Source organism: Pelophylax lessonae (genome assembly GCF_965119305.1).
Source record: "Pelophylax lessonae genome assembly, chromosome: 4".
Lineage (NCBI taxonomy): Eukaryota > Metazoa > Chordata > Amphibia > Anura > Ranidae > Pelophylax > Pelophylax lessonae.
Genome location: NC_138771.1, coordinates 71,056,690 through 71,067,026, shown reverse-complemented (window position 1 = coordinate 71,067,026; position 10,337 = coordinate 71,056,690).

Below are 10,337 nucleotides of genomic sequence, written 5' to 3'. Positions count from 1 at the left end.
CGCTATGTGTGGCGGAAAACTAACACTGCACATCACCCTGAACACACCATCCCCACTGTGAAACATGGTGGTGGCAGCATCATGTTGTGGGGATGCTTTTCTTCAGCAGGGACAGGGAAGCTGGTCAGAGTTGATGGGAAGATGGATGGAACTAAATACAGGGCAACCTTAGAAGAAAACCTGTTGGAGTCGGCAAAAGATTTGAGACTGGGGTGGAGGTTTACCTTCCAGCAGTACAGCCAGAGCTACAATGGAATGGTTTAGATCAAAGCATATTCATGTGTTGGAATGTCTCAGTCAAAGTCTAGACCTAAATCCAATTGAGAATCTGTAGCAAGACTCGAAAATTGCTGTTCTTAGACACTCTCCATCCAATCTGACAGAGCTTGAGCTATTTTGCAAAGAAGAATGGGGAAAATGTCACTCTCTAGATGTGCAAAGTTGGTAGAGACATCCCCAAAAAGTCTTTCAGCTGTAATTGCAGTGAAAGGTGGTTCTACAAAGTATTGACTCAGGGGGCTGAATACAAATGCACACCACACTTTTCCCATTTGTAAAACATTTTGAAAACAATTTATCATTTTACTTCCACTTTTATATGCCACTTTGTGTTGGTCTATCACATAAAATCCCAATAAAATGCATTTACATTTTTGGTTGTAACATCACACAATGTGGAAAATTTCAAGGGGTATGAATACTTTTTCAAGGCACTATACATTAAACGTACTGCCACCTATGTATTGTCTTATTCCTAAGAGGATTTTTTTTGGTTTTGCTTGCTGTTTTCTTCTTTTATTCTTGACAGGCCTAGTCAACTGTCAATCACTGAGCTTCGTCTGGATCTGTTCCTTTGTGATCTTTTGTATAATAACCTCCTTAGCGGTATTCCCGAGTGTGGCTCGGGGTTAAATTTCAGTGCAATTAGCGGTAACCCCGAGCCACACTCGGGGTACCGCCAGGAGCATCGCTGGATCCTGAAAGAGGGGTTACTTACCTTATCCCCAGAATCCAGCGATGTATCCCGGCAGTGTGCAGCGGCCGGATCTTCCGCCCAATGCTTGTGAGCCCCGGCTTCCATCTCCTGCGACGTGACGCTCGCAGGGGGGTGGAACCGGCGGCAAATTCAAATGTAAAACACACCAAACACACTGATACAATTCAAAATAAAATAAATTGACATTAGTTTGCCCATTAGTTTGTGTGTGTATATATATATATAAATATATATATATATATATATATATATATATATATATATATATATATATATATATATATACACAGACACGTATATCTAATCTATATATATGTATACACATACATATATCTATATATAAAATATATATATATATATATATATATATATATATATATATATATATGTGTGTGTGTGTGTGTGTGTGTGTGTGTGTGTGTGTGTGTGTGTGTGTGTGTGTGTGTGTGTGTGTGTATATATATATATATATATATATATATATATATATATAAATAATATGTGTTATGTGTATATATATATATATAAATACATACATACATACATATACATTAACATACATACTTTAACTTATTTATAGTTATTTATTATATTATAATTTATGATTTTGTGTTTTTTAAACGTTATCATAACCGAGGTGTTATAAAGGAGAATGCACAGTAAAAAAAAATCATATGTAAATAGTTGGTTTGGGCTGCTCATCATTAAGAATTACTAGCAAAATAATGGTACCGCTTTCAGCACCTAAAATCCGAAACAATCATACCGCCAGGGAGGTTTAGAAACCCTTAAAAAAACAAAACAAAAAAAGAACTGCCAAGGTAACTAACATTATGCCATGTTTTTAGAATGTACAAAATCTGATTTATGACAACTGGAGAAAATACATCTACAGTTATAACCTATAGCAACAAAGATGATTTCATTTTTTCCACTGGAAGTTTGTGAAGAATTAAACTTAAGTAATTGCTGTGGGCCGTACCTCAACACTTCCGGTTCTGCAACAGTGTTTTCATTAGCGTCAGCATCTTTGATTTCAACATTTCATTTTCTGAGCTGAGTGGAATTTTTTACTTGTGTTAAATTCGTAACTAATATTACACATTTGGCTTCAGTTCTTACGTAAGCTGTAACATTACTAATCCAGTCATAGCACAATAAGTCTCCAGAATCCATGGAAAAAAAGAAATCGAGATGAAAATAGCCCTGCAATGGAAAGATCTCAAACCTTCTTCTCATTAGGGAGATATGTTTGTTTTCTAACAATCGCATGTAGAAGAATCCAGCAATCACCTATTGCCCTTGTCACACTTAATCATTTTTCTTAAAGGTTAGGCTTCAATCTATATTATAGCAGTGCCTGGGGAATATTCTACCCAGAACCAGACATTTCTTTCCTAACCAATAAATGGTACGGAGGTCCTCAGCCTGTTTGATACACGGTAACAGAATTCTAATCATTGCATCCCAGGAAGGGGCACAGGAATAAACCCAGACTGCCTCCGCCAGGAACTTTTCATTGTTTACTGGGAGATTATCATTAAAATGATACATGGTCCTCCCGACTGCTCGGGGAGTCTGACACTCTACATGCCTCTACAGGACATGTAATCACAATTTGTCTTTCATTATAATTAGCTGATTATAAAACTCCCTAGTGGTGGTATGAAATGTATAACACTATTTCTCTGGTCATCGGTTTAGGCAATGAAGAAGTGTAACCTATTATAATTTCGAGCTTGAAATCTATTTCTCAACACACTTACAAACAATCCCTGAAAAAACGATTTCCAATGTTGTATATCGTTATTATGTTGTATTATAACAATTTATATAAAGTAAAAAATAGTATTAGGGTGCTTTCACACGAGCGGTGCGCCCGGTGGACTCCGTTTTGCTCAGCAGGGATCGATCCGCTAATCCCCACTGAGCGGGCGGATGACAGCTACGTCTCCGCTTACGTTGCAGAGATGGAGCTGTCAGAGCCTCACTCTCCTCTATGGGAGATCTGATGAAAACGGACCGCCTATCCATTTTCATCCGATCCTCCAGACGGATGGAAAATAGGGTTTCCATCCGTCAGGATTTCAGGGACAGGATCGAATCGGATAGCAGCAGGTGTCAGCCGAGATGTCTCCGCTGCTCCATAGGGGCATGGAGCATCTGATCAGATCCGCCTGAAAAACTGACAGGCGGACCTGATTGGAAAGCCCGTGTGCAGAGGCGGCTCTCTAATTAGGCCGGTAAGGCGGCCGCCGAAGGCCTCGCACTTAAAGGGGCCTCGCATGATCCTTCCCAAACATTTTTTTTTTTTTAATGAATAGAGTTGTCCTTCACCTTGCGACACGCCAGGTCGCCGGGGGCCGCATCCGCACACTCCACATCCTGACATCAACATTAAATGCCGGGCGCAGCAGCGCTACGCGCTACACCAGTAGACTGTCTGTTGGTGTATGGCAATTCTCGAGTCCAGTCTCCAGCCAGCCAGGCCCCGCAGTGCACGCACTCCAGTGGTGTACCAACAAGGGGGCGGGGGGGGGGGGCGGTCCGCCCCGGGTGCTACACATTGGGGAGTGCCAGGGAGCCCCAGGGTGACACCCAGAGCCGGCCACCAAACTGCCGAGTCTGCCGCTCACTGACCCTGGAGAGCGGAGCAAGAGGCAGCGAGTGTAGAACAGCACAGCCACAGGGAGAATCATCAGCGCTGAATATACAGTGGGGCGGTCCCGGGCGGACACTGCCGATTAATGAGCAGGTGATTGGTTGCTAGGACCCCCTAGCAACCAATCACCTGCTGTGAACTAGCAAGTTTAACTTCAGTAATTCCCGCTCTATATTCAGCGCTGATGATGATTCTCCCTGCCCTGTTCTGCTTTACACTGACTGCTCCCTGCTCTGCTCTCCTAATAAGGTAGGATGGGAGGATGGGGGGGGGGGGGCTGTATATATAATCTAAAGGATTCCATGGGGGGGGGGAGTGGGGGGCTGTATATATAATCTAAAGGATTCCATGGGGGGGGGAGTGGGGGGCTGTATATATAATCTAAAGGATTCCATGGGGGGGGGGAGTGGGGGGCTGTATATATAATCTAAAGGATTCCATGGGGGGGGAGTGGGGGGGCTGTATATATCATCTAAAGGATTCCATGGGGGGGGGGCTGTATATATAATCTAAAGGATTCCATGGGGGGGGGGGGGGAGTGGGGGGCTGTATATATAATCTAAAGGATTCCATGGGGGGGGAGTGGGGGGGCTGTATATATCATCTAAAGGATTCCATGGGGGGGGGGCTGTATATATAATCTAAAGGATTCCATGGGGGGGAGAGTGGGGGGCTGTATATATAATCTAAAGGATTCCATGGGGGGGGGAGTGGGGGGCTGTATATATAATCTAAAGGATTCCATGGGGGGGGGGAGTGGGGGGCTGTATATATAATCTAAAGGATTCCATGGGGGGGGAGTGGGGGGGGCTGTATATATCATCTAAAGGATTCCATGGGGGGGGGGCTGTATATATAATCTAAAGGATTCCATGGGGGGGGAGTGGGGGGCTGTATATATAATCTAAAGGATTCCATGGGGGGGGGGAGTGGGGGGCTGTATATATAATCTAAAGGATTCCATGGGGGGGGAGTGGGGGGGGCTGTATATATCATCTAAAGGATTCCATGGGGGGGGGGCTGTATATATAATCTAAAGGATTCCATGGGGGGGGAGTGGGGGGCTGTATATATAATCTAAAGGATTCCATGGGGGGGGGAGTGGGGGGCTGTATATATCATCTAAAGGATTCCATGGGGGGGGAGTGGGGGGCTGTATATATCATCTAAAGGATTCCATGGGGGGGGGGCTGTATATATAATCTAAAGGATTCCATGGGGGGGGGGGGGAGTGGGGGGCTGTATATATATCATCTAAAGGATTCCATGGGGGGGGGCTGTATATATAATCTAAAGGATTCCATGGGGGGGGGGGCTGTATATATAATCTAAAGGATTCCATGGGGGGGGAGTGGGGGGCTGTATATATCATCTAAAGGATTCCATGGGGGGGGGGGAGTGGGGGGCTGTATATATCATCTAAAGGATTCCATGGGGGGGGGTTGTATAATGTAATGTAAATGGTTCATGGGGGCGGGCTGTGTATATATACTGTATATATAATCTAAAGGGTTCCATGGGGGGGGGGGGGGGGCTGTATATATAATCTAAAGGATTCCATGGGGGGGGGAGTGGGGGGCTGTATATATCATCTAAAGGATTCCATGGGGGGGAGTGGGGGGCTGTATATATCATCTAAAGGATTCCATGGGGGGGGCTGTATATATAATCTAAAGGATTCCATGGGGGGGGGGGGGCTGTATATATAATCTAAAGGATTCCATGGGGGGGGAGTGGGGGGCTGTATATATCATCTAAAGGATTCCATGGGGGGGGCTGTATATATAATCTAAAGGATTCCATGGGGGGGGCTGTATATATAATCTAAAGGATTCCATGGGGGGGGGGAGTGGGGGGCTGTATATATCATCTAAAGGATTCCATGGGGGGGGGTTGTATAATGTAATGTAAATGGTTCATGGGGGCGGGCTGTGTATATATACTGTATATATAATCTAAAGGGTTCCATGGGGGGAGGCTGTATAATGTAAATGGTTCATTTGGGGGGGGGGGGGGGCTGTATAATCTAAAGGGTTCCATGAGGGGGGTGGTGTGGGGGGATGTGTAATGTAAAGGGGTCCAGAGGTGTAGGGGGATGTGTAATGTAAAGGGGTCCAGAGGTACAGGGGCTGTGTAATGTAAAGGGGTCCAGAGGTACGGGGGCTGTGTAATGTAAAGGGGTCCAGAGGTACGGGGGCTGTGTAATGTAAAGGGGTCCAGAGGTACGGGGGCTGTGTAATGTAAAGGGGTCCAGAGGTACAGGGGCTGTGTAATGTAAAGGGGTCCAGAGGTACGGGGGCTGTGTAATGTAAAGGGGTCCAGAGGTACAGGGGCTGTGTAATGTAAAGGGGTCCAGAGGTACAGGGGCTGTGTAATGTAAAGGGGTCCAGAGGTACGGGGGCTGTGTAATGTAAAGGGGTCCAGAGGTACGGGGGCTGTGTAATGTAAAGGGGTCCAGAGGTACAGGGGCTGTGTAATGTAAAGGGGTCCAGAGGTACAGGGGCTGTGTAATGTAAAGGGGTCCAGAGGTACGGGGGCTGTGTAATGTAAAGGGGTCCAGAGGTACGGGGGCTGTGTAATGTAAAGGGGTCCAGAGGTACGGGGGCTGTGTAATGTAAAGGGGTCCAGAGGTACGGGGGCTGTGTAATGTAAAGGGGTCCAGAGGTATGGGGGCTGTGTAATGTAAAGGGGTCCAGAGGTACGGGGGCTGTGTAATGTAAAGGGGTCCAGAGGTACGGGGGCTGTGTAATGTAAAGGGGTCCAGAGGTACGGGGGCTGTGTAATGTAAAGGGGTCCAGAGGTACGGGGGCTGTGTAATGTAAAGGGGTCCAGAGGTACGGGGGCTGTGTAATGTAAAGAGGGTCTTCCTACTTTTTACCCGCAGTTATAGCTGCAGTCTATAGATTTCTATTAGATTGCGCTTTTTTTTTTTTCCTGCATTTTCTGAAAGCGCACCAAAAGTCCCACATGCTGCATCTTTGGCGCACTTTCAGAAAACCGGAAAATCATCTTTTTTGGGGGAGGAGTTACACCATGTTTTAATGCACCAGGTGACTGCAATCCTAGTGATGCCACTGGCAGTTAAATGTATTTCTGTCTGGTGCCTCAGGTCAGTCGGCGCCGTTTTTGCAGAGGAGGAGGGGGGGGCCTGGCCGCCCAGGGGGAGCAGAGGGAGGAGAATTCTTTCAGGTTTAAGGCCGCAGTGCACTTGATGACACATCGATGTGTGGTGCGTCGTCTTTCCGCCTGGGGGGGGGGTGCCAGATATAGGATCCGCCCCGGGTGCCAAATGCTCTAGGTACGCCCCTGATGCACTCACATCGGCTTCTTCTGGTTGGTCTCCGCCTCTTTCTCCTGCATTCCACGAATCATGGTCCGGGATAGCGATGATGTCACAACGTGATGTCACGTAACCCCTCCCCTGCATTCTCTCGGCATCGGTACCATGAGGAGAACTTGAAGATAAGAGCAGACCAGAAGAAGAAGACGAAAAGGTAAGGACTGGAGCTGGAGGACTCAGAGTGGGTGACTGACTGCAAAAAGAAGGCCTGTCCTGTCCAAGAGGCAGCCAGCCGCCGCCTGCAGCTGCAGAGGACTGTCCTGACACCTGTCATCCTCCTGAAATTTGAATATTTAAGTTATTAAGTACCATTGCAGGCTGGCTTGAAATGAAAAATATAATTAATATGGGAAACGTCCTATAATCCTTTGCAATTGAAAAAATTAGATTAAAAAAAATAATAAAGTGCTCAGTGCTTCTGCTTCATCATGAATCATGCTATTGCTTCTTATCTTATGACAACCCAATGGTATAGTTTTTTTCTTTATATAAGTGCTCTGTGCTCAGATGGATTCCTCACAATTTATTTTATATCCAGACCAGTGCATCCACTCAGTGCTCCCCTCTCAATCCCCCCCAACTCACTGGACAATTCAAGGGAATAACGCCTGTCACAGTGTCACAGCTTTAATAAGGTGCCAGAACCCAGATGAATGGTGTAGACTGCCTGCACTTCTGCATAGAAGGGGTAACATGTTCTGGAGCTGAAGTGGTTAAAAGAGTTAGTGAATTGTTAATTTTTTTAAAAACCAATAAAAAAGGCTGCAGGGACATTATTAATCCAGTTTGGTGTGTCCAGTATTCTTTGTATATTTGGAGTATATGGGATGCCACCTACCGTCCCCTGTTACATCACTTCTGCTTTGAACGCAAAACATGTCGTCACTTTGACACCTGCGATTCATGAAGTGTACCATATTTCTGACCAAACTCTGTGTGTGTGTGTAAATATATATATATATATATATATATATATATATATAAAAATAAAATATATCAGACGGGGTTTCTCTTTTCCCCCCTATCTTTTAGCACTTGCTGACCAGCCACCAAAACATATACTGCAGGTTGGCAGATTCCTGCAAAATGATGTGCCCATATGTCGCTTTGCAGGAGCGCACGCACCCATTTGCTAGGGCAGAGGGGAAGCTGATCTTTGAATAAAATAACTGGAAGGTACCTCAGCCTCACTATCGAGATCTCCTTTTTTATACCCATGGGGGAGCTATGTAAGAGGCACCGTGACCCAAGGACTTGACTGAGAGCCATGTTTATGCCACGGTCTTATCTTCAGAAGAAGTTCTGCTGAAGATAAGACCATGGCATAAACATGGCTCTCGAGTCCTTGGGTCACGGTGCCTCTTACATAGCTCCCTGGGGCGCCTGGGGTTTTATCGCGCAAGGGGGGCCTCATATTTTAATTTCGCCTAAGGCCTCAAAAAGTCTAGAGCCGCCTCTGCCCGTGTGAAAGGGGCCTTATTTGCATATGTTGTGAATATTGGTGAATTAGCTGATTGGATACAATTTAAAGCTGATTTAATCACATACTGGGTATGCACCTTCTTTATCATTTAATCCTTGCCTGTGTTCCAGTTGAAGCTGGTGCCATGATCACGGCCCCAAGTTTCCAGTTTCTGGTTGGCTCCTTTCCCTTGCAGCATCCTATGGAGCCACTCTTGCATACAAGGACTCGACTGTGCCTCCCTTCACTGTCTGCATCAATAGAAGAACACAGCCCTATAGACTAAGGTGGCAAGGCACTTTCGTGCACCTCCCTCCTCCCCCCTCCCAAACTAACAGACTGACTGCAGACTGCATTGTCCACTGTTAGCACTTGACTGTGAAGAATGAAAGTTCAGGGAAGCAGCACTGAGAGAGTAGGAACCAGCAGCATTGAAAGTTATAGGCTGCTGGGGTAAGAATTTTAGTTTACTGGGGAATGTTTATTTTATTGTGCTGAATGTTTTAAAATAAAAAATAAAAATAAAATAAAAATGATAAGGGTTTAATACTACTTGAAGACCGCCTATAGGACATATACATCTGCAGTTTCAAGTGGTATATCGGGATAATGCTTGCTGCTACAGCTGCACAAATATCATGTGACCTAAAAAATTGCAAAACTCACCATTTTATTCTCTAGGGCCTCTGCTAAATATATATATATATATATATATATATATATATATATATATATATATATATAATATGTTTGGGGGTTCTAAATTTCAAGTAAAAAAAAAAAAAAAAGTATCAGATAGGCCTTGTCTTAAAGTGGGTTAAGGATAATGTATAGGCAGTTAGATCTTTGCCATGGCAGGTAAAAACATTTTACTGGTGGTTTTGCCTATGTATTTATTGTCTTTTATACATACTGAACACTGAAATATTTTGATTAGTCTTCTCTACTACACAAGCTTCACCTTGGTATCAAAATGGCAAAAGTGGTTTAAAGCCAAACTCTTACACGGCTGTCAGGGCCGGCGCTACCGCTAGGCAAACTAGGCAGTTGCCTAGGGCGCAGCCATGACAGCTGGCTTGCTTACTCACTGGGAGGAGGGGGGACCTGAAGCTTGTCAGTGCCTTGTCCTCTACTCTACTGTGTGACCAGTGGCATAGCATGGCATAGCGAGGGGGCGCTGTTCCAAGTGTGGACGTTTAGCATGGGGTAAATAGCCCCTTGTTATCCATAAGTCAGGTTCCATGGTGGCAGCAATCAGCAGTATCCATGGGGTGCGGGTGGCCGGGCATCCATTTATCGCCGTGCGAGGATGAGCCCCAGACTCGGGAGAAGAGTTCCACTGTCTCCTACTCGATCTCGCCCTCCTGATCCCGCCCCCCCCAAAGAGGTGAGAAGCAGAAGGTGCCTCCAGAGCATGAACTCCTTAAACTTCTTCTGCGCTCCAACGTGAAGCCTGGAGGAAAGGCTGACTAGGGACACAGAAGACATATGGGAGCCCCTGGAAGGATTAAAGCAAATCAAGAAGGGGGGTGTCAAAATTAGGTTTTGCCTAGGGTGTCAAAAATCCTTGTACCAGCCCTTACGGTTGTACAGGCTCCTCTCCTATACTCATTGCTTACTCTGATTTCACTGCACACTGTGAGCTTCTGTGTGCATTAGAAGTTGCAGAAAGTCGAATAGAGCCCGAATCATTTCCTGGCTGGAGGGAATCCAGCATTATCTATCCTGTTCCTCCTCAGCCTTACTGTACCTGTCCTGCTTCTTTCATTCCTTAAAATCAAGTTCTTTCAAACATGGAGGCTTTAAAATACATGTGAGGGAGGTCTGGGTATTCATAGGGAGGTCTGCATGAAAACAAACCCTGCGTTGGAATGTC